The 22,508-nt window shown below is 45.5% G+C and overlaps 1 protein-coding gene across 3 annotated transcripts in view; it reads left to right on the forward strand.

Moving 5' to 3' along the window:
• The first annotated feature begins 6,227 nt into the window (after positions 1-6,227).
• Positions 6,228-22,508, forward strand: part of SLC23A2 (solute carrier family 23 member 2) — a 56,214-nt gene continuing 39,933 nt past the window's right edge. Inside the window, exons 1-2 of one of the 3 annotated variants that reach the window (XM_071799304.1) lie at positions 6,286-6,373; positions 7,904-8,069. The gene's annotated coding sequence lies outside the window, so the exon portion shown is untranslated. Of the gene's footprint in view, positions 6,374-7,903; positions 8,070-21,107; positions 21,194-22,508 lie in introns of those variants that run through there. The other 2 variants (XM_065856640.2, XM_065856641.2) reach the window with 2 other exon arrangements.

A 22,508-nucleotide genomic window follows, 5' to 3' on the forward strand; every position in this document is an offset into this window, starting at 1 on the left:
TCCTCTCCGCCTTTTATTGCATGAGAACAGAGGCAGGATTGTAACACGGCCAGTTCAAATGTGTGCCTAAAAATAGCCCAGCGGATGGTCTCCAACTTCAAACACCACAAAGATGCTCTTGCAAAGGTTTCTCTTTGTTGGGTGGCCGCGTTTCAAATGGCTGAGGAGCCGCTTCAAAGTTCAGCTCACAAACAGCTCGTGTTTCCATCCTCCTCGCCAAACAAAGGGGATGATTTTCACTCGGTTGAGATGCTGAACGCCTGGAGATGTCAGCCTGGGTTATAAAATTGTGGGAGGTGGGTTTAACATCCCTTGGGCAGGGGCAGTGCAGGGGACGCTGTCCTGGTCCCTGTCACAGGCTCATGTCCCTTCTCCCACCTCTGCTGCAGGTAGGGTCAATAATTTAACAGTGGCAAGAGGGGACGGAGCTTGCAGAACACCTCGGTGGCAGCGAATCGGAGTGTCTGGCGCTGATTGTGAGCAGCGGAGAGGTGGCACTTTGGGCAGGGAAGGAGTTAACAAAATAAAGGGCAGTTTGTGGGGGAGAAGTTGGAGTTCATTGTTCCAGGCTCTGCTGTGGATTCGCTTTTTTTATCTTTGCATCTCTGAGTCTTTGCTCTCATGCAGGGGGCTGCCAGGCCTTGCTGCTTCTGGTTTTATTGAGGCTGAGCCCACCAAGGCCTGGGTTTTACCCTAACCTGTGCGCAGCAGGAAAGCTCTGCCGGTGGAGAGTTATAAATAGCGGGTCTGGCCAGCCGTGTGGCATCCACGCTCGCTATAATTGCCTGGTTTGCACTCCCATGACAAGCGTTAGTTCAGCTGGGGAAAGAAGGAACCGAAAAGCATTGCTGCAGTTTCCAGGTCAAGATGAGCTTTGGTTTAAGCCCAATTCTCCCTCCCGCCCCAGGAAGTTCTTCTTTTTCTCGATGTGTGAGAATGATGATTCCCAGTGTGATTCGGACAGTTCCACTTCAGAAGCGGGTTTGTGGTGCTGCTATTTTGATCTTTAACTGGTGTCTCAGCACCATGCAAGTTTATCTTGTCTTTCGCCGCTTGCTAGAGGAGGGTGATTCTGCGGCGCTCATTATTCTGTCGTTCCTGACATCGCCGTGCGCTTTTGTTATTGTAAGTCCACATGAGGAATTAAATGAGTCACGGAGAGCCAGTGGAGAAGAGTAATGACAACACCCAGATCATCCTTCCTCTCTGAACAGATTGTGGATGTTCTTTCAGGATTGTTTGCAAGTGGGTTCAAGCGATGAAAGGTTCAAACGGGGCTGTTCTCCCTTGCTGGTATCGCTTCTATGCTGAGATATGAGTAAGAACCGCAAGGACGCTGCTGCCTGTTCTTTGTGCAGTGAAGGAGCTTCATTTGAGCTCCCAGGGGAGATGGCTTAAGAAAACCTCGTTTATTCTGTGCTACAAAATTCCTCTAATGGACCTAAAAAGGATTTTGCGCACCATGTCCACACCCTTTTGGATGTAGATTATAGTGGAAATAAGCTGCTCTGCTCCTGCCTGCACATCTGCCACCAGAAACCATCGTTTATCGCTGCGGTTTTGAGCAATGTCCACACGTGCGCTTGATGCGAGGTGGCAAAATCTGGTTTCGAGGCTCTCTCCAAATGACAAATGTCTCGCCCGATCAGTGGCTGCAAGCAAAACGCCAGCGTGAATGTGTAATAATGCCAGGAGCCGTCAGCCGCGGGTTCTCGTGGTGTCACGTCTTAGTCAGGAGATGTGGCTCCAGCGATTCACCGCATTGCCAACGGGAACCTGGCAGAGAATGGGGACAGGAGGATAAATACACGATGTTTTCTTGCTCCCGCTGTCCCCAAGGTGTACGGACCCTCCCTTGGCTGGTTTTGGAGCCTGTGCATTTGAAACGAGGACGGGAGTGAGCTCAGAGGGGTGGCTGAGCCCGTCTCCTCCTTCTGCCAAATGCAGCCCGTGCCCTGACTCAGCAAGAGGAACCTGGTGCAGCCCAGAGGTACCAGACAGAACAGCATCAAGACAATTGACTCCTCATCCAAAGCACGAGCTGTCCTGTTGAGTTACTGTTACTGGAAGCGTCCTTTATTACTTTCTCCCCTATATTCACTGATAGGGGTTGGATTAGTACCATGTGGGCTGAGCAACCCTCTAGCGAGGAGCGCGGGAAGCTGCTCTGGGTGGTTTGTACCTCCGTTTACAAAGTATTTTGCATTTCTGAAGGTGAAGCAAGGTCTCCTCCCTCCAAAAGCTACTGGAGCTAAAACCACCTTGATCCAAACACCAGGGATTCAACAATTCTGCAACTATACAGGTTTCTTTTTTCCTCCTGCTCACCTATTGATTTATTATGTGAATTCAGGCAACTGTAGCTTTGCAGCCCGTGCTATTTATCTTTCTATATAGCAAGCGCAGCAGTACATCTGCTCTTGGATCGCTGACCGAAGCCTCAGTAATTTGAGTACTTGGACTCAAAGCAGCCTGAGATCCTTGGGCTAAAAGCCCTATTTGCTATTAAGAGCACTTTGCGCTAATTAAACTTCAGAGCGTTATTCCTGGGTCTTCCTGCCTCCATTTTGCAGATGACAAAACGGAGTGTTTAGCTCATTCAGTTTTAGAAACAGTTCTTAGAAATAAATATGTATTTTTTGCTAATTGTATTTCAATATAACACTGGGGAGGGGGGAAACAGCCATCGAGTCACGACTGTTCCCAAGATAAACTATAAATGTATGTAGGTCAAGCAACCTGAAGCGGTGTTTTCCACTAGGTGGTGGTAGACAGCATTTTTTGAAGGGTTTTTCACTCGTGCTTTCTTTACTTTAGAGAATAGAAACCCAAGTTCTTCCCCGTTCAATGTTCTATTCCCCTTACAGCTACTGCTCCATAATGCAGAGGAAAGAGTGAAAACATCGCTGCTGATAGGTTGCTATATTTTCTTGCCTTTTCTTGGGGAGTTTTCTTTCACCTCCTGTTGAAATACCAAGGGTTTATTTCATGTAATCCAGTAAAAGCTGTTCCTGTTATTCATGCATACATGTGTGCTGGGTTGTTCTTAATTCCTGGACTTCATCTGTGGGGTTCATATCAAATGTTGTTAAGATGAGGTTGAGAAAACTGTTCGCTTGCTTTGGTTTCCCCCCTTGTTTTCAAACCAAAACCACACCAAGATAGGGAGTTGGAAATGAGCTGTGGATCCCACACCCCAAGTGATCATTCCTGGACCTGATCGTGACGTTTTGAGCTGGTCTCTTGGAGCCCCTGGACTCAGAACAATGATTTGTACCCCAATTCAGGCAACACTTGGGTTTAAAATGGAAATTTTGAGTAAACAGCAGAGATGCCAGCCAAAAAGATTGATGCCAGCAATGTCCATGGTGCATCTCGGGACAGCCCTGACCTCCTGTAGTCCCGTCCTTACCACTTTATTTGCACAGAGCTGTGAAGACACGAACAAAACAAAGCCGGCGTGCGTGGGGAACGCGCTCGTTAAAGGTTAACACAGACTATCACAACAATGCAGAGAAGGACGCAGCCCAGCCCAAGGGCTCCACCGTCCCACCACAACATTACGGAGGATTTTAGCTCCCGTGGGCACGAACTCAGGTCCGTACTCGCACGCTGGCCTGGAGACGTTGTGGTGATTCAGGCTGGCAAATATTGCGAGGCACTATTTGCTCATGCGCTTTCTAATCGTTACTACGGCGATTACATTAATACTATAATATTTATCCTGCCGTTATGCCAGCAAGCGTAATGACTGATTAGCAGAAAATCAAAAGGCGTTGGGACTGCAGGACTGTAGTTCTAGCTGAAGAATTTAGGCCAGGTAGGGTAATTAAAGGAGGAACTCAGGCTATATATTTTCAATGAACAGGTATTTTATGCTGGCTGCATTGGGAAATCTGGCATAAGTCTATCGTGACTAATGGTCTAGACGCAGGAACACCTCACCTGGCCAGGTAAATCCCAAGCGAGCTTTGAGGAGCTCAGATAATCTCCTAGATTAGATGTAACACAGAAAATAAAAGAAAAAGACAAAGGGAATGTGTCTCCTTCAGGATCTCAAAGGTCTGTGCACGAAATGATTAATGACTGCTAATTTCTCTCGATAGCGCTGTTATGAAGGACGTGCACCGGCACATCCTGTGTCTTTGATTCTTCCAACTGTTTTTGTGGCCCTGTGAATCATTTGGGCAGAAAGTGACTGAATGTTTTTGTAAATACCTCATGGTTCTTCGCTGTGTTTTAACAACAGAAATTGCAGATGCCAGTGATGTCAGGAAAATTGCTTTTAATTCTAGAGTGGGACAGCGTAAAATGGGCTCTGGCTCCCTGAGTGAGTGAAATGCCAGAGTATTTTCTGAAACTTTACAGTACAGAAGGCCACCTGGAAGGTAATTTTATCTATTTAAGAGGAATAAAGACCTGAAAAATGCTTTGGCGGGTTTGAACCCATGGTTCCAGGGGGGTCTAGCGATGTCAAGTTCAATTCCTGGAGTGCTAAATCCACCTTTGTAATCTTTCCCCTGCTCCTCTTTGGGATTATCATGGCCCCAAGGTCTCTTTATCTGTTCAATTTCAATCCAACTGATGGTTGTGTCTGAACTTCCCACTTGCAGGTTTCTTGCTGTATTACCTGGATTTCACTCCGCCACCTTCCACCAGGGCAGGTTAGAAAATTATAACACTTAAAAAGAATATAGAGCTCTGTCTCGGTGATTTCTGAACACGGGATGTCCTCATAGGGAGACTGCATCACTGAATATGTATGATCCATCTTCCTTTTAACAGTGAAACTGCTGCAGCCCCGATCAATCTTGCGTTACTAAGATGTCCCTTGCATCACAGCTTTGTGTTCCTCTACCCTAACGAACAAAGGCTATTAACATTTAAAAGCTGCACCGACACTGTGTGTAAGTTTGGGATAAGGCCAGGTATTGAATAACGCGAAGGGATCGATATTCATAATCTAGAGTGGGAGAAGAGGCACGTTGTGACTTACCCGTGTCCTATATTTCTCCATATGGTTCATGGGGAAGCCTTTTAGAAGCTTAACAAGGAGAGTATCGCAGTGAATGTGGAAAAAATGATGCGCGAGGATAAGAAGCACAAATGCTCCAGAGGCCTCGTAGGGTCTATGGTCTTAAAATAATCTCCTGGGTTTTAATGGGATCTGATGAAACCCTCTTTATAGGGGCAGCAGGACAGAGGAGGTCGGACAGCTGGTGAACAAACCCTGTTTATTCCTGGAAGCCGAACTCTGCGCAAACAGCAACTTATTAAGGCAAAGACCTGAAAGATCAACAAAGAATTGCAGATCTGGGTAAAATGATGCAATGGATTACAATTAGTGTCACCGATCCGGGGAGCACAGGCTTTTCTATCGACTTAACAGCGACGAGGCACCGTAATCAAATAACGAAGGGGCTGGTGTTGGGGAAAGATCAGCGTTGGTCAATATGATCTCAAGGACACCTACTGTAAATTTGCAGGTTGTAGCGTGGCTTTTTTTTGAGGGAAAAAAGGTAAAATTATTGGAGGTGGCTTTGGGGACTCAGCCCTGGCTTCATGGGAAAGCGTTGAGGAGCAAACGTCTTCATGAGCTTGGCAAGTCAAGAACTGCGTGTCCTGGAAAGGGCAGAAGCCAAATTAAAGTGAGTTAAGGTTGAGAAAACCCATCAGGAATTGTGGGTTTTGCCAAGAGAGGTGCGGTCCAGCTGTGGTATGGGGTCTCAAAGCGGGAGATCTCTGTGGTTCGTCTGAAAACACCCAGCTCCGTGTGCTGATGATGGCAGCTTTGCCTCATTCCCTAGCCAGAAAACTGGGAAAATCTCAGAAAAGCGCTATTTTTAAGACGAAGAATACATGTGTAATCTTTTGGGGGCTCAACTTCTTTACCCTTCCTTTTTCCCTCCACCCAAAGTTCAATCTCCTATTAGAAAAACTACTATTTTCTCTAAAATAAACCAAGCCAAACCCCAGAGAGTGCGAGGGCTGAGGGCAGCCTGTGGTGACAACAGGTGAGCACCATTTTCCTGGGGGCTGGGGAGGGACCCCCCAAAACGAGGGACCCTCCGAAACGAAGCGCCCCGGGAGGAAGGAACCCCGCTGACAGGGATCGAGGCGTGGGGACCCACTCGTCCCTGGGTCCGGGCCACCCCGGGGCCGCCATGGCCGCCGGGCGCTGAGGGGAGAAGCGCTGAGGGGGAGAAGCGCTGGAGGGCGGCGGGCGCCATCTTGTCGGGGGCGGAGCGGGGCCCGTCCCGCCCCGTGCTCTGCCTGCCGGGCCGGCCCCGGCCCCGCCGCACTCGCCGCTGCCGACCGAGCGGAGCGGAGCCGCAGCCCCAGCGCCATTGCCGCCTTCAGCCCGCTATGGCAGGTGAGCCCCGTCCTCCTTTTCCTCCTCCTCCCGCCGGCGAGGCGCCGCTGTTCCCCGCTCTGAGGGAGCAGCCTCGGCGGCGCCTCCCCCGCGCCGCGCTCCCCTCAGCCCGCCGCGGTCACTGCTCTCGCCTCCCGCCCGCTGTCACCTCCATCCCGGCTCCCCCGCCGCCGCAGAGCCGCCCTCCATCCCCACACGCCATCCCCACACACCCGGGGCTCCCTCTTTCCTCTTCCCGGGAGGTGGCTCGGGGCTCCCCGGCAGCCTCCACCATGTTCCCGGCCGCGGTTTCACCTTGGCCGCGCGGTTCCTGCCCTCTCTGCGCCGCCCGTACCTCCCCTCCTCACCCTTTGATTTTATATTTATCAGCTAAACCCTTCCCTGTTCTCCGTGCCGGGGCTTTATAGCTCGGCATCGCCTGCTTGGAGGGGAAGGGGCACCCACCCGGGTGGGCACCTGCGGCGGCACCACCTGCCCTGTGGGGCAGAGACACCCGTGGGGCTCAGACCTGGGTGGGGGGGGGTGGGAATTACTCTATTCCGTTGAGGTAATTTTTTAATTATTATTATTTTTTTTCCCTTTAATGTGAAACAAAATGGGTGGCAGAGTGGCAAGCTCGCAGATGGGATGGAGAAATGCAGGTTAATGCTGGTCCTGAAGGGGTGGCCTCGCTCTCTTGTCTGATCCTGTTCTCGTGATACGCTTGGAGGTTTTTGGTTTTTTTTCCTTTTTATTTATTTATTTGCCCTTTTTATTTTTTTTCCCCCAATGCGGATCAAGGCAGTGAATATTTCTGGGTTTTTTTTTTTTGCTTTTGACTTGCAAACCACATTTATATCTTGTTTGATTTTCTTTTGTTTTAAGGTACGTTTTGGATAGAAATAAGTCATGTAGGTAGCACAGAAAAATGCCCAAACAAAGCTTATTGAAAGCCATCGATTAGGTTTCCTGACTCAACAGATTACTACTACATGTCTGGATAATGCATTTCAGTTAGAAGTGTCTTTTGCCTTCTTTTTTTAATAAAAGATGGGAATGCAGGCAGCAGCTTGCACAGTTTCATTCCAGCCCTTTCATTTTGGAGCTGTCACTGTCATTTTGTAGCCTGGGAGGACAATCGCCCGTCGCAGTTTGGGGTCCCACACCGTTCGGGGTCCCATTGCCAGGCAGGTCCAGGCGGGGAATGAGCTGGGAAAGCAGCTGCAGGCAGAGCCAGAAGGTTCTGGCAGGGAAGGGAAATCCCCAGATGTATTTAAGACAAGGTAAAGACCCCGCCTGTTCATTTTTTCCATCTTATCATCTGCCCCATGCAGCCGACTCTTGAGTTCAATGCCAGGTAGATGCTGGGTTCCCTGCTGCCATTGAACTTGACCGGCTGAAATAAAAGTACCGAATGCTCTCTTTTCACAGGGAGCTTTAATACATCTGTGTATCCTCACTGCAGCGTTGCCATACTTGAGCAAGCTTTAAATTACCCAGTTTAAGATTAAAAAAAATGAATGCTGTTTTGGGTGGTGGTTTTGTTGGCAGCTGGAGTTGGGTGAAGGATGGAAAACGTAACTGAGGAGCAGAACAAATAGCAGAGCGATTAGCGACTGATGTGCTGCGCGCTGCCAGAGCTGGACTTAATGCTCTACACCTGGGTCTGCCTGGTGATTTCACTATAGATAAAGGATTATTGCAACAAGTAGCTCAGGTTAGTAAACTGGAAAATAATCCTTGATGTATAGAACAATTGGATTAGTAGTTGATGAGCTCTTATAACCCTCGTGATCCAGATAGCTTGAAATTAAAGCAGTATTAACATGGAGATGCACTGAAACACATTCAACCTTGGGCTAGCAAGAAGGTTAAACGAGCCCCGAGGTTTTTATCATGGATTTAAACAAGCCTTTGGCTTTAGTGAAGATGCAAATAGGAGTTAAAAATGTCTTGTCAGAGCCCTGGGGATAAGGGAAGGAGGTAAGGACTGCGATTCTCAAGACTGGGTTGTGCTCCTGCTGTTACTTAGGCCGCATTTGTATGGCTTAAAATCCATCCCAATCTGTCACTTGTGTGTAAGCCCTGCTCTTAGCCAGGCTTCGCTTTGGAGAAGGCACCTGGCTCTCACGTTGAGTGGGTGTAAAGAGCTGGAGGGAAATAAGGTTCTCAGAGTATGGGCCTCTTGCTCATTCTGCATCTTCAATACGGAAACAAATCTGATGGAAAAACAGCTTTTCAAATAGTGCGTGAATTTGGGCTGCAGGTTGATGAATGTTTCCGTGTCAGCGCCCCGTGCGGCTGCCCTGCTCTGGATGGGTGCTCAGGAGTGAGCTCAGGCAGCTTTTGGGGGTTTGTATTAAAGCCAGATCTGCTTGGAGAATTTTTACCTGCCCCTTCCCCTCCCTGAGCCTCGGGCACACCTGTGTGTGCACCCCTAAAGCTGGACCCAGGAATCTGTGTGTCTGGCATTTAAAAGAACTGCTAATGTGAGAATTTCTGTCTTCTATACTTGGAGCTAACAGGGGGTTGAATTCCAGTGGAGAAATGAAAGTTGTGTCTTTGCTGGTATTATTTGTCTGAGACTGTTTTCTTCAGGGGGAGCTGAAGATAATGGCAGATGTTTGAGGATTACTTTCCTTTCTCCTAACACAAAAACTTCATGGCTCTGAATTTTCGCTGCATTTGTTTGGAAGACTCTGTAGAAGATCTTGCAGTTACTGTTCAAAAGGTTTTTAAATTAAACCAAGCTGAGTTTTCTTTCTTTGATTCTATCAGTATGTTCCTTTATTTTTCTTCCAGTTATAGCCAAACCTGACACCTTCCTCCTTTAGGAACTTTCTCATTGTGGGATGAAGTGGCTTTGTTGTGCTGTTTAGGTTGATTGGAGACCAGTTGAAAACTAAATGGGCGAAACGTTACCCATCTTCCATATGGATTCCCCCTGAAGGGGCTGTTAAACTGCTCTGATGACTTAATCTGAATTGCATCAGTTAACCTCTCCTGATCCTGGGTGTACAGGCAACTGGGACGCACTGGATTATAAACCAGTGTCCCATGCAAGGTGATTTTCCAAGGATCTTGTTCTGCTGTAGCTGTTCCTGTCAGTGTCTTTGCGTGAACCACGTAAGACTCAAGCCTGACGAGTTTCTATGAGGCCATTTTTTCAATAGATTTATTTTACTTTCGAGCACTTTATGCATTTATGCTGACAAGAGATAATGTGGATGGCTGCGCAGAGTGGTTTTTCTTCCATGGTTCGTGTATTGCTGGAAAAATTTATTTGTATCAAGTGTTGTTATTTATGAAGCCTTAGTGGTCTTGAAATGGTCTGACAGAAGTTACTGTGTGTGTTCTTTTACTTAGAAGCTGCAGGAATATTGACAGGATAAAGAGAGATGCATAATGATGGTAGCATAAGGCAGGAATGAAATATCATAAATTGGTTAAAATGAAAGTTATTTGCTGTGTTCTCCAGCCGTTCCCAGGGGTGAAGTGCATTAAAATATTGTGCTAACTTCGTGGTGTTGCACGTAATACTTTTATCAGTGCTGGGGGAGCAGGTTTTCTTTATGGCTAAATATTTTTAGTTGTCATGAGCCATCTTATGACGATGGTTATTTGAAGGAAGAAGAGATATTTGGTGATATCTGATGACCTTTGGTCATTTTCAGGTTACGGGGAGGAAATGTCTGCTATTTAAATGCTCTTCTATTAGAGATGAATCTAAATATGGATTTCTTGCAGCGGTAATTTGGAAATCGGTTTGGTAGGTTTTAAAAGGTTTTGAACGGAGCAGAACCACCTCCTTGAGAAGAGGAATTGTGGTGTTGAAACATTGCTGGCGCTTGGTGAGGAAAGGAAATAGGAGGAGAACTGCTCTTGTAGTTAACAATCTCTCATTCTAGTTTTACTCCTTGCACTCAGTATTAATCTGAGCCATTTCTGTTGCCAAACTTAGCAATAAAAATGTGAGCGGCATCAGAAATTCGCCGTGCATCTCGCCTGGTTTTCTAACCCAGCGCGCTCTCAGAGAATGAGAAATGAACTTATTTTCTGGTACTGAATGTTGTCATTGGTCTGGTAAATAGTGAATCATCGTTCGCCGTGGGTCTGCGGACCTGTGACTTTTCTTGGCTGTGCCGTGGCCCTGGAGTTGGGCGGGTTAAGGTTTGAAAACTGGGCTGGTTTTGGGAAGGACAAATTCGCCACCGCGGTCCTGGCCAGGCCAATGAGAGGGAGAACAAAACCTCCCCTTTTGGTCATCTCCATCCTGCGCAGGGGGAACGTATTGAAATATTCACTGTTCCCAGCTGATAACTCCATTTTATTAATTGCATAGGAATGGCTGGGCTTGAGGTAATTGTCAAACTGGTCTATAACGGGTTTATAATTAGAAATTCAATGATCTAAATCTCCTCGTGTCTCAGCTCTCAGACCAGAAGATGGAAGTGCTGGTTGTGGCGGGTGGGTGAAATGCACTTACCATCCAAGTGTCTGCTTTTATTTCTTTTTTGTTAATTAAAAATAACCCACCTGATTTAGGAGCGAATCACTGCAGTCCTATTCTGGTGAGAAGGAGCTTCCAGAATTTGTTCTGGCCACATCCAGAATATTTTATTCTTCCCCCAAAACCTCCATTCCTGATAAAATTGATATGTATTGGTAAGAGAGTAGCACGTGCACCTTAGACTGACGGTAGAGTTTGCAAATTGTGGAGGTTGACGTATCTTTGTCCTCTGAACTAGTGATATTGTGATCTTGCACTTGCATCAGCAAAAGGCCCGAGGAGAAGAAAAAACGTCTGTCTGATAGTTGTATTTTTAGGAGCAGCTTAGTGCGATTGTAACGTGGTGTGAGGAGCTGGAAGGAGCAGCGCGGCACCTGTGAGTCTTTTTGCATGAAATGTGAATATTTTTGGTATGAAAGCAATAGCTGAACTCATTTCTGCACGTTGGTTTTAACCAGCATTTGCTTGTTATCTCCTTTGTGATAAAAGGAGCGTTTTAATTCTGCACCCGTTTCCTTTACACTTGCCTTAGATGAAAACTGAGCTCAGATCAGTATAAATGATGGAGAGATTGACTCACCATTGTTTTGTTTTTGACTGGTTTGAAATGTAGTGACTCACTGGATTGGAAATGGCTGTGTGTCCCCCAAATTCGTTGTCTGAATTTATTTTTACATCAAACTATCGCAGCGCTTGTGTCATCCGAGCAGTTGGCTGAAGCATTTTGAGAATGCGCGGTGGGCAACAGCGCCGGGGAGCAGGAAAGTAAGTCTAAAAATGACTTTGGGGGGGTTTTATGCACTTACATTCCTGGGCATTAACCTGTGCATGCTTGGAGCAGTTTGGGCTCTAAATGTAGCAACACATTTTAATTGGATTTACTCTTATTTTGCATGGCTGTGAAATGGCAGCCTAGGGCAATAGGGCCCGTTTTAGTGGTATCCTGCCTATTAATACTTGTAAAAGTTGAGAGAATAAAGCGCAGTTCGGAAGCTTTAATAGCAAAGTGCCTTAAACACTCGATTTACTCGGCGCGCGCTTCGCGGTGTTTATGTGATGGGGCGGTTAATGTGCTGTTAGGGGATTTATCCCAGTGTTCCAGTGCTCTGGGTGCAGTTGTTGAGCTGGTTTTCGGGAAGGAATTGCTGGAAATCTTTGCTGCAATCTGCCATTAAACACATCTTTATTAAGCACATTTTTCTAGCACAGAATTAGAAATTAACGTTTATTTTTCCCCGACCTTATTGCTTTTATCACTGCATTGTCTTGTATATAAGCGTCTGGCTCAGTGTTCCCATTTTGTTGTGCTTTTAAAGAAAAAAGTGTATATATATTCTTATCGGTATTCAAGGTCCTATAGAGTCTCTCAGAATAACCAGTGTGTGACTTCCTGTCAGGAGTTTGGCTTTTTATTTAGGAATTTGGAATGGAAATAAAATGCTGCTCTGCAGCTCTTTCTTATCACAGAATCCCAGAATGTGAGGGGTTGGAAGGGCCCTGGAAAGCTCATCCAGTGCAATCCCCCATGGAGCAGGAACACCCAGCTGAGGTTCCACAGGAAGGTGTCCAGGCGGGTTTGAATGTCTGCAGAGAAGGAGACTCCACAACCTCCCTGGGCAGCCTGGGCCAGGCTCTGCCATCCTCACCGGGAAGAAGTTTCTTCTCAAATTTAAGTGGAACCTCCTGTGTTCCAGTTTGTACCCATTACCCCTTGTCCTGTCACTGGTTGTCACCGAGAAGAGCCTGGCTCCATCCTCCTGACACTGCCCCTTTAGATCTCTGTGAACATGAATGAGGTCCCCCCTCAGTCTCCTCTTCTCCAGCTCCAGAGCCCCAGCTCCCTCAGCCTTTCCTCACACGGGAGATGCTCCACTCCCTTCAGCATCTTGGTGGCTGCGCTGGGCTCTCTGCAGCAGTTCCCTGTCCTTCTGGAGCTGAGGGGCCGCAACTGGACACAATATTCCAGGTGTGGTCTCCCCAGGGCAGAGCAGAGGGGCAGGAGAACCTCTCTGACCTACTGACCACCCCCTTCTAACCCACCCCAGGTACCATTGGCCTTCCTGGCCACAAGGGCCCAGTGCTGGCTCATGCTCACCCTGCTATGCCCAGGATCCCCAGGTCCCTTTCCCCTACACTGCTCTCTAATAGGTCATTCCCCAACTTATACTGGAACCTGTGCTGTGATAAGGTTTGAATTTCCATGGAGTATTTGAATCCATATGACAGAAAAAAAAAAAAGGAAAATTCTGCAAATTTTGCTCTGTTTATGACTTGCCCTCTGTGTGGAGAATCCCATATTCTGACCCTTTTCATACCTGAGCAAAGAAAATAAACCCTTGGTTTTGCAGATGATGAGCTCTAAAGCTTCCCAAGTTCCAGCTTTCTGCAAGACATAATTGCAGTATTCTTATTTCCGTGTCCTTTCATATGTGGGAACAATAACAGCCATCAGTTGTTTGCTCATACTGGAAATATAGATTTGCATGAGTACTATTTAATTTTGTGTGTGGAATTTTGGGAGGTTACGCTCAGCATAGTAGTTATTACCAATATAATTTTACAGGGTTCTATTCTGATTTATTCAGACTGTCAGACACTTGTTGGTTACCTCTAGTTTATGTCAACTTAGTAGCAAATGCTGTTAAAACTCAAATGATATGGACAATGAGGGGGCTTTTTGTTTTCCAGTCCTGTTTGCAAATATCAGAAGAAGCAAAGGATGGAAGGCTGAGCTATTCCAGAGCAAATACATGGTCTTTCTCCTAAAAAAATAGATTTTAAAGGCTCTTCTGCAACAGGGGAAGATCTCCTGTAATCTTGAGCCCTGGGCACTTGTAAACATCCATCGCTAATGAATTTTCTTCTGCTTTGGAAGGGATCAAACACATTTAACACTTTTCATGAAGACGCCAATCGAATGGAGCAAAGCCGTCAATTAAACCTTCTATTATGTTTCTTAGTATAAATGAACGTAAACTCACAGTATTGTCTGAGCTCTCCTCCGTGGCTGTTTGGTTTTGGTAACTATTTTATGATCGGTTTTAATTTTTCATCTCGCTTAGGTGCGCTGCTTTCTAAACCCGCCGCCAACGTATTAAGCTCGGAGTCTAACGACTGGTTTTGTTCTGGGGTCTGTTGTGACAGCCGATGGTTTGTTGAATGGCAGGTAATGGATTTATTATGGAGACAGCACAGCATGTGGGCACCTTCAAAGGAGACTCCGTCTCTATTGGTCTTCTCTTAATTATTCAAATGGAAAATTTCGTTTGAGGGCAAAACGTACGCCTAAATTATGTTACTCCAAATAAGTAGCAGAAAAGAATTCTCACATTTTAAACTATGCCAATTAAGTGAGAATAATCATGTTGTTTTATTTTTTTAAGTAGTGCTATATAGACATAAAGAACCATGAAGAAAGAACCGGTAAAGTACAATATTGAAACCACAGTGTATTGGCTCAAAAAGGGTTGTTTTACTGGCAAAAATCACTAAAAGTGTTCCACTGTTTTTGTAAAAGTCACGTCTTGCTGAAAAGAAAAAGCTTTCCCTCAATAAATGATAGATGGCATAAATATTATTGTAAGTAATGTGAACTCTGTCAAAATATTACATTTTCTTGTGCTTTCCCTGAGCAAGCAGATCGGTGTTGAATGGACCGTTCCGTTTCTGTCCCTTCAGCTGGGGAAGAATTCACTTGGCCTCTTTTAACAGTTTTGTTGCTCGTAGGGATGTTTAATGCGTTAATATATATTTAATGCATTCTTAATTAACCGCTTGCATATGGAGAAAAATCTTCAAAGCTTTTGGACTCAATTACATCTTTCATCTCCGCGTAATAACGTGTTACATGACGTGCAGGTTAGATGACAGCTGGGTTTCAACAGGTCCCACTAATTGTCCCACTTACTAATTGTCCCCATGGAGTCAGGAGTTGACGTCACCTCAACTCCGTGAGCAAGACAGAAAAATGCACATTTATAAGGAAGCCGATGGTGATTCTGCCTTCAGACACTTTCACCTAAAGCTGCTTGAAACCTGAGTTCGGGAAGTTACCCAGCGAGTCTGGTTAAACACAAGCCCGGCTCTAAAAACACTCCCAGGCTTGTTGTGAAATTAATAAATTAGTAATTAGTTGGCTTCCCATGTGGGAATCAAACGCGGGGTTGCATACAGTTGTTTAGTGTGTGGGCAGAGAGTAAGTAGCGCTGGTTTCACTTCAAAATCATTAATGACTTAATTTTTCCCTGTGGCTATGGGAAACCAGGCTGTGCTTAGTGACCAAGACTCATGGGACAAGCGGTTGGTCAACGGTTATCGGTAGTGATAATAGGAACTGGTGTAATTAATAATAGCATCTATTATTGCTGGTGTAATTAATAATAGCATCTATTATTGCTAGTATAATTGATATTAACATCTATTATTGCTGGTATAATTAATAATCGCGTTAATAGGAGCATCTGCTTGTGCAGAAAGAAATTCTGTTGCCGTTTTGAGGGTTTGCTCCATGGAAGGACTTGGGGTCTTTAAACCCAGCTCGGTGACAATTAATCTCTGGGAACATAGAATATTTTTGAGCAGATGTGTGGGGATCGCGCTCCCGATGGTGAAGCCAGAAGATCCTTGGCCTGCAGAACAGAGGGTGCTTGTAACGCAGCAAAACCCGCACAAAAGCCCCCGGAGGATCGTTCCGTCCGTCCCCCTCTGCGCTTGGAAGCCTTAAAATATTTGTCTGCCAGCGGAATAAATTTGCTGATTATTCCCAGGAAAGATTTCTTGAAATAATCTCGAAGGAGTGAAAGGTCACTGAGCAAGGAGGGCACAACTCTCCCAACTGGATAATTAAAGAAAGAAAATTAACGAGTGTGCTAAGTTGGAGATCGACTTGTGGCTGTGCTTTGAAGATTAAAAGAGCTTTTTATTTCAAATTTCAGCTGAAGGAGGTTGGGGTTGGTGGGAGGAGGAGTTGCAGGCAGCGCCACGATGCTGCGTTTGCCTATTGAACCGTGAATGAGATACCAGGATCGCTTACCAGAAACTATCGGCTCTTTTTCCCCCATTTTAAAACGTTTAGTCTCGCAGCTGGAGATTGCAAGCTGGTTGCTCGCTAAGTGCAGGTGGGTTTATAGGCATCCGAGTTCCAAACTGGATGAATGTTTGTTGTAGAAAAGTTGTGCCTTTAGGAAGTGAAAATAACGGCAACTTCAGCTAAAGGATGGAACTTTCCATGTTCTTTGCACAGCTTGTAGCAAGATCAGGCTGATTCTTTTTTTTGCGCTTTTGAAACTATTTGCAGACGCAAAAATAAGAGGGGAAAATCTGAGTGTCCTAACTGAATGGGGCAGAGTCCAGTTGAAGGGCTGTATCTGGTGCAGTGCCTTAGGGATCAGTACTGGGCCCTGTATTGTTCAGTATATTCATCAATGATTTGGATGAAGGAATAGAGTGACTGTCAGCAAGTTTGCTGGTGACACCGAACTGGAGGAGTGGCTGACACTGGAAGCTGTGCTGCCATCAGAGACCTGGACAGGCTGGAGAGTTGGGCAGGGAAAAATGTAATGAAATAGAACAAAGGCAAGTGTAGAGTCTTGAATCTGGACAGGAACAACCTCAGGTTCCAGTATAAGTTGGGGAATGAGCTATTAGAGAGCAGTGTAGGGGGAAGGGACCTGGGGGTCCTGGGGATAGCAGGGTGACCATGAGCCAGCACTGGGCCCTTGTGGCCAGGAAGGCCAACGGTACCTGGGGTGGGTTAGAAGGGGGTGGTCAGTAGGTCAGAGAGGTTCTCCTGCCCCTCTGCTCTGCCCTGGGGAGACCACACCTGGAATATTGTGTCCAGTTGTGGCCCCTCAGTTCCAGAAGGACAGGGAACTGCTGCAGAGAGTCCAGCGCAGGGCAACAAAGATAATTCAGGGAGGTTGTGAAGTGTCCTTCTCTGCAGACATTCAAACCCGCCTGGACACCTTCCTGTGGAACCTCAGCTGGGTGTTCCTGCTCCATGGGGGGATTGCACTGGATGAGCTTTCCAGGTCCCTTCCAGTCCCTGACATTCTGTGTGATTCTATAAATGGTAACACCAAAATGATGCCAAGGTAACAGCAAAAAATTATAGAATTGCAGCTTTAGCGGATGACACCAACGGGTGTTTCAGATCTAGACTTAGTGTATAAATTTTTATATCCAGGGGGTTTTGTGGTTTGCGGCGCTGAAGAGGTCAGAGCTGATCATGAGTTTTGCTTGTGGCCGGAACCCATGAGGGCACCTTGGACGTGCCTGTGCCGTGTGAAACAAAGAGGTTGGAGTCGTAGGTGTGAAATCTTCACTGTAGAATTCCTGTTCATAGCTTTTCAGGTGTAAGATTATTTGATACTTGAGTTTAGTAGGTCTGTTGTGTGTTTTTCCTTTGAGTTATTGCATACTTGAATTTGACCATCTGTTGTCTTCTTATAAACAGATGTTGAAGTTGACAGTGTCTCCATGGGCATCTGGGCCTGTTCCAGGTTCTGGCACCCTCGCCATGAAGAAGTTTCTTCTCAAATTTAAGTGGAACCTCCTGTGTTACAGTTTGAACCCATTACCTCTTGTCCTATCGTTGGCTGTCACTGAGAAGAGCCTGGCTCCATCCTCCTGACACTGCCCCTTTAGATCTCTGTGAACATGAATGAGGTCACCCCTCAGTCTCCTCTTCTCCAGCTCCAGAGCCCCAGCTCCCTCAGCCTCCATGGCTTAGTTGTTCTGCTGTTCCAAGTTCCGCTCGGATCTTTTTATTACGTTGAATGTATTCTGGAAGGTGTTAACGAGAGTCTGGTGTATAAATCGAATCTCTTCACTGATGTAAAAGATTACATACTTGTTATGACTTTGATAAGAAGAATATTTATAATAAATTAGGAGATAGCTGCAGAAATGTAGTCGGAGACTCATTTGGCCATCATAAACAAGGCTCTGAGAAGGGTCCCTTGCAGCAGCTGAATATTTGTGAGGCATCTGCTGTGCTGAAACAGGCTTTTTAAAAATGATTTCGGGTAAGTTTGCAGACCAGAGAAGCTCTTCCCCAGTTTCCCAGCGACTGCGTCAGACGTGCCCTTTTGTTGTGTGTTTTTCTTGTTATTACCTGGCAATACATGAAGGTTGAAAGGAGGGGTTTGGTTACCAGGTGTTTGCGGTCCCTGAGTCACTGTTACCAGTGTTGATCGGATCACCGTTGTGTGCCATCCCTGTACACTAAACACATTTTCAGTACATTCTTCAAAGAAGAATTTTGTCCTGATTGCGAGCACTGCAAAACCAGGGAGGGTGGCCTCAAAATAAGTATTGGAACTCTGAATGTTGCCTGTAAATTGGCAGTTAGTTGACTAATGTGTGTCTAACAGCAAACATTTAATTTGAGCAGGGCACCTTGAAGTATGAATTTCATCCTTAAACCGAACACTGTCTGAGAAAAAGGCAAAAAATTGGATTTTCTCATAATACCCAGAAGTGAGCTCCTCCTAGGAATAACATTCTCAAGCAAGAGAAGCGCTCCCATCAGTTTAAACTTCAGATATTAAGTAGGTAATAAAAATGATGGCTGGCTATGTCGGATCATCACGGCGATGAAAGAGCAAGAGAAGTTGTCTGCTGTGATTTCACTTCCATCAATAAAGTGCAGCCGTACATTGAGTTTTTCTCATCTGTTTGTTCCCTCCCGGCTTTCACGCTCTTACGGAGTTTGAAGATCCCTGTCTTGAAACAGTAGTTTCAAGAGTTGTATCTTGAATTAACGTTCATCTTCAAGCGTGGCGGTGATTAAATACCTATTTGGTGTGAGGGATTTTAACCAAACAACCTGCGATTAAATCAATCTAGGATGTCGATCATGGAAACTGGGCTTTAAATGGAGGCGTCCAGGTTAGTAGGTGGTTTATTTGAACGAAATTATTGAGCGTAAATACTAAGTCATCAGAAAGAAATCTCTTGAATGATGGAATTCTCTGCTCACCGGTGATGAACTTTGCAGTGATTGACCTTAATTGTAAGGTAAATAGACAAGTCTTGTTTAATTGGATACTTAAGTAATGTTACCTGCGTTCAACTCAATTATACTTTGAACTTTGATATTCAGGGCAAGTAGAAGTTGAGTTCTTGGCATATTTTAATGCAACTATTAAAAAAACACCTGGATATTAGAGTAAGAATGAAATTGGCTTATTTCTTTCAAAACCTTATGTTATTTTCTTGCTGTTGATCACTGTGGCTCCTTGTGAGAACATCAAATGCCTTTAATCTAAAATAATTTCCAGCATGTTCCTCAAAAGTATTGTAGATGTGCAATCTTACAGGCAGTCTGTGCATTTTATAGTCTTAAGATGTGGCGATGCTTTCATTAAAGGCTGGAAGTTTTCTCCTTATTAGAATTAGATGATGTTTCTTTTTGTGAAAACATTTGGAAAGCAGAAGTAAAGAGCAAAGGAAAGAAGAATAATTGGAAAAGGAGCAAGCGGAGGAGAAAACTTTTCAACATCTCTTTGCAGTGGAGATTAAATGGTGGAACATAATGTGGTTTTATATACGCATGCATTGCATTAAATAATTGGTGGAGATAATTGGCTTTCTTCCATGCATTCTTAGTAAATGATGAATAAAGAGCATTGCGTGTAATAGGTGTCAGCTTTCAATTAAATGTGCCCTATTCAGTAGCCGCCGCTTTGATGCAAGAACAAGCACATGGCGATTTCTGATCCGCTGAGGATCCGCAGCGTCAGGTCTTGACAGTTAAACAAGCTCGGGGGCTTTAGGCCAAGCTTTTTAAACTTGCGGAATGCCGTCTTTGCTGGGTGAATGCCGGGAGCCAGATGGCGCCATCGGCCTGTGTTTCACAGCAGTGTAGGGGAAAGGGACCTGGGGGTCCTGGGGACAGCAGGGTCACCATGAGCCAGCACTGGGCCCTTGTGGCCAGGAAGGCCAATGGTACCTGGGGTGGGTTAGAAGGGGGTGGTCAGCAGGTCAGAGAGGTTCTCCTGCCCCTCTGCTCTGCCCTGGGGAGACCACACCTGGAATATTGTGTCCAGTTGTGGCCCCTCAGCTCCAGAAGGACAGGGAACTGCTGCAGAGAGTCCAGCGCAGGGCAACCAAGATGATTAAGGGAGGTTGTGGAGTCTCCTTCTCTGCAGACATTCAAACCCACCTGGACACCTTCCTGTGGAACCTCAGCTGGGTGTTCCTGCTCCATGGGGGGATTGCACTGGATGAGCTTTCCAGGTCCCTTCCAATCCCTGACATTCTGCGATTCACTGCCACAAATTTGGGTTCCAAAGGTGCATTTCAGGTAAAGCGAGCTCAGGGTTCTGCCACCGGGTTCTTGGAGACACAAGTTTGCGCAGCATCTGGTGGTCGGTGCTACTTTCTGCTGGCTTCTTTCAATTATCAGTTGGAGAAGTGATGGTTTCATGTTCATAGTCCAGGTACAGGATGTATTTGGAGAGGTGATCTTTTCCCCTTATGGAGTAAGGTACGTAATTGATGATAAGTGGTAACTTTGAAGGAGGGAATGCGATGCGAGAAATTGTGAAGTGATGTTTAGAAGTGATGTTTAGCCTTAATACAGCCCTGCAGAATGAGAGGTAAGGCACGGAAATAATAGATTCATACAAAAGGACTTAGTGTTAATTAATCTTGTTCTTGTTTCAAGTCTCTCGCTTCTATTCCTGCCTCCCTTTCCATCTTTCTTCGCCACACTGAACATCACTTTCAATGCATTATTTTCCACCAAGAAAGTGAATGAGCCCAGCACAAGATCTGTTGTGTGTTCTGGGTTCTCGGCGAGGCTGTGCCTTGCTGAACCTTGGCTTATAGAACAGAGCGTTGAGATCCGGGACCTCTCAAAAACCGACAAATTGCTAAACAAAACTATTTCCGTGCAAGTTGCACAACGGAACCTTATGGAGAAAATCCCGATCCCAATTACAGCTGTCAGAGCCAGGCATGTAAATATTTATGCAACTTGAATTTTGGGGGCCTCAGCTGGGTTTTCTCCCTGTGGCAAGTTATGTAAAACACTCCAGCGTCCCGGTTGGGGTTGATGTGTGCGCTCCGCTGTTACTCAGACCGTTCGCTGACTCTTCTGTGCCTCCGGCAGGGATGTGTAGTAACAGCCGCCGGCCGTGCGGCGTCTTCCTGCGTTCCGGCCGTTGTGTAACGCGCAGAGATGGTGATTGGCCGCGGTTCAGTTATACAATGTGGGGAGCCCGAGCAGATTATAAAAATCCTCCCTGGGGATGTGGGCATCCCTTGGGGCTGCGGCTGGAGGGCTCGGCCGAGCCGCCTTTAGGACTCGGTGCAGGTTTCTGGAGGTAAGAGCTGCTTTGAATTCCCATGTTTCATGAGGGTGATTACAAAAAGTTGCAACTGCTTTAGTGTGGGTGGTGTTAATAAACCTGTTAAACCCAGGGTTTAATAACTAAGTTTTAATATCATCAAGACTTGAGGACCTAATTTTTCATTTAAAAATGGTTAAAGAGATACTCTCAAGTATTTACCCTCTCTCCTGTTTACCTACAAACTTTTGCTTCCTTTTTATTTTTAAAACAGGAGAGGTTTACATAGCAAAAAGATTTCAAGAATGCTTGACCCCAAAAGTATAGTGTCTTGGTTAATTTTTGCAAGTTTCTTCAATTCCAAATCTGTTCTTACATTAAATGGAAGGGAAGTATTTATTCCAAGACAAGCCTAGTAGTTCAACTCAGTATAAACTCTTCCAAGTGTGGAATCAGTTGCTGGTTTTATGTTGCCTACCGGACTAGAGTTGTTTTCTTTCAGCAAGGAGTATTTGTTTTAAAAGTAGAGTAGGAACAGCTGAGCCTTTGCAAAGGAGCTTCATATTCAGCGTTGCAAAAGTTGGCATTTTACCCTGATTTGCTTAATAAATGGAATTTTTCCTAGACGAGTCTCTTAACTTCACCTTTGTTTTAATGTGATTAAGGTCTTGGAAAAAGAAGTAGCTTTCATCCCAGTGCCAAGTAGAAGTACAAAGGCAGCCAGGAAAAGAACCCGTGTGTGCTCAGGTTGCTGAAGGAGCTTAATGAATGTGTATTAACATCCATAATAATGCTGAATATCAGAATTCTTAGATTATTAATGCTCCGCAGGGAGACTGGAAGGACTGTATACTATTGTAAAGCGAATTAGTGGGTGCCATAGGTGTTACTGTGCTACGAGACTATAGAGTAGTGTGTTCTATAAGGAACCGCGCTACACTATTTTACTTCCATGGGTTTTTTCATTCATTGCTATCCAGAGAACAACACAGGTGTCATTTGATATCAGTCATTTCATGTCAAGCTGTAAAACTGTTATCTCCTCTCTTTTGCTTGCTCTTTGAAATGTAATCTTACGGCTTCCTCTGTATATTTATTTTTTTGTCTTTCATTAGGACTCTTAGCGCAGACCGTTGTATATGTGTTGGTGGGGTCTCCTATGGAGGGTGATGCCCACACTGCACAGAAATTTGACCAAACTGTTACCTATAGGAACAATAAAACGAGAATGTAGCGGGGTTGAAAGATGAGTAAGAAGTGGCTTGACCTATGTTTTGACCACACGTATCTTCACGGTGATTAATACTTATTGGAAATAGAATCATAGATTTAGACCCCTCCAGGGGTGGTG

The sequence above is a fragment of the Patagioenas fasciata genome, chromosome 26 (assembly GCF_037038585.1).
Source record: "Patagioenas fasciata isolate bPatFas1 chromosome 26, bPatFas1.hap1, whole genome shotgun sequence".
Taxonomy (NCBI): Eukaryota; Metazoa; Chordata; class Aves; order Columbiformes; family Columbidae; genus Patagioenas; species Patagioenas fasciata.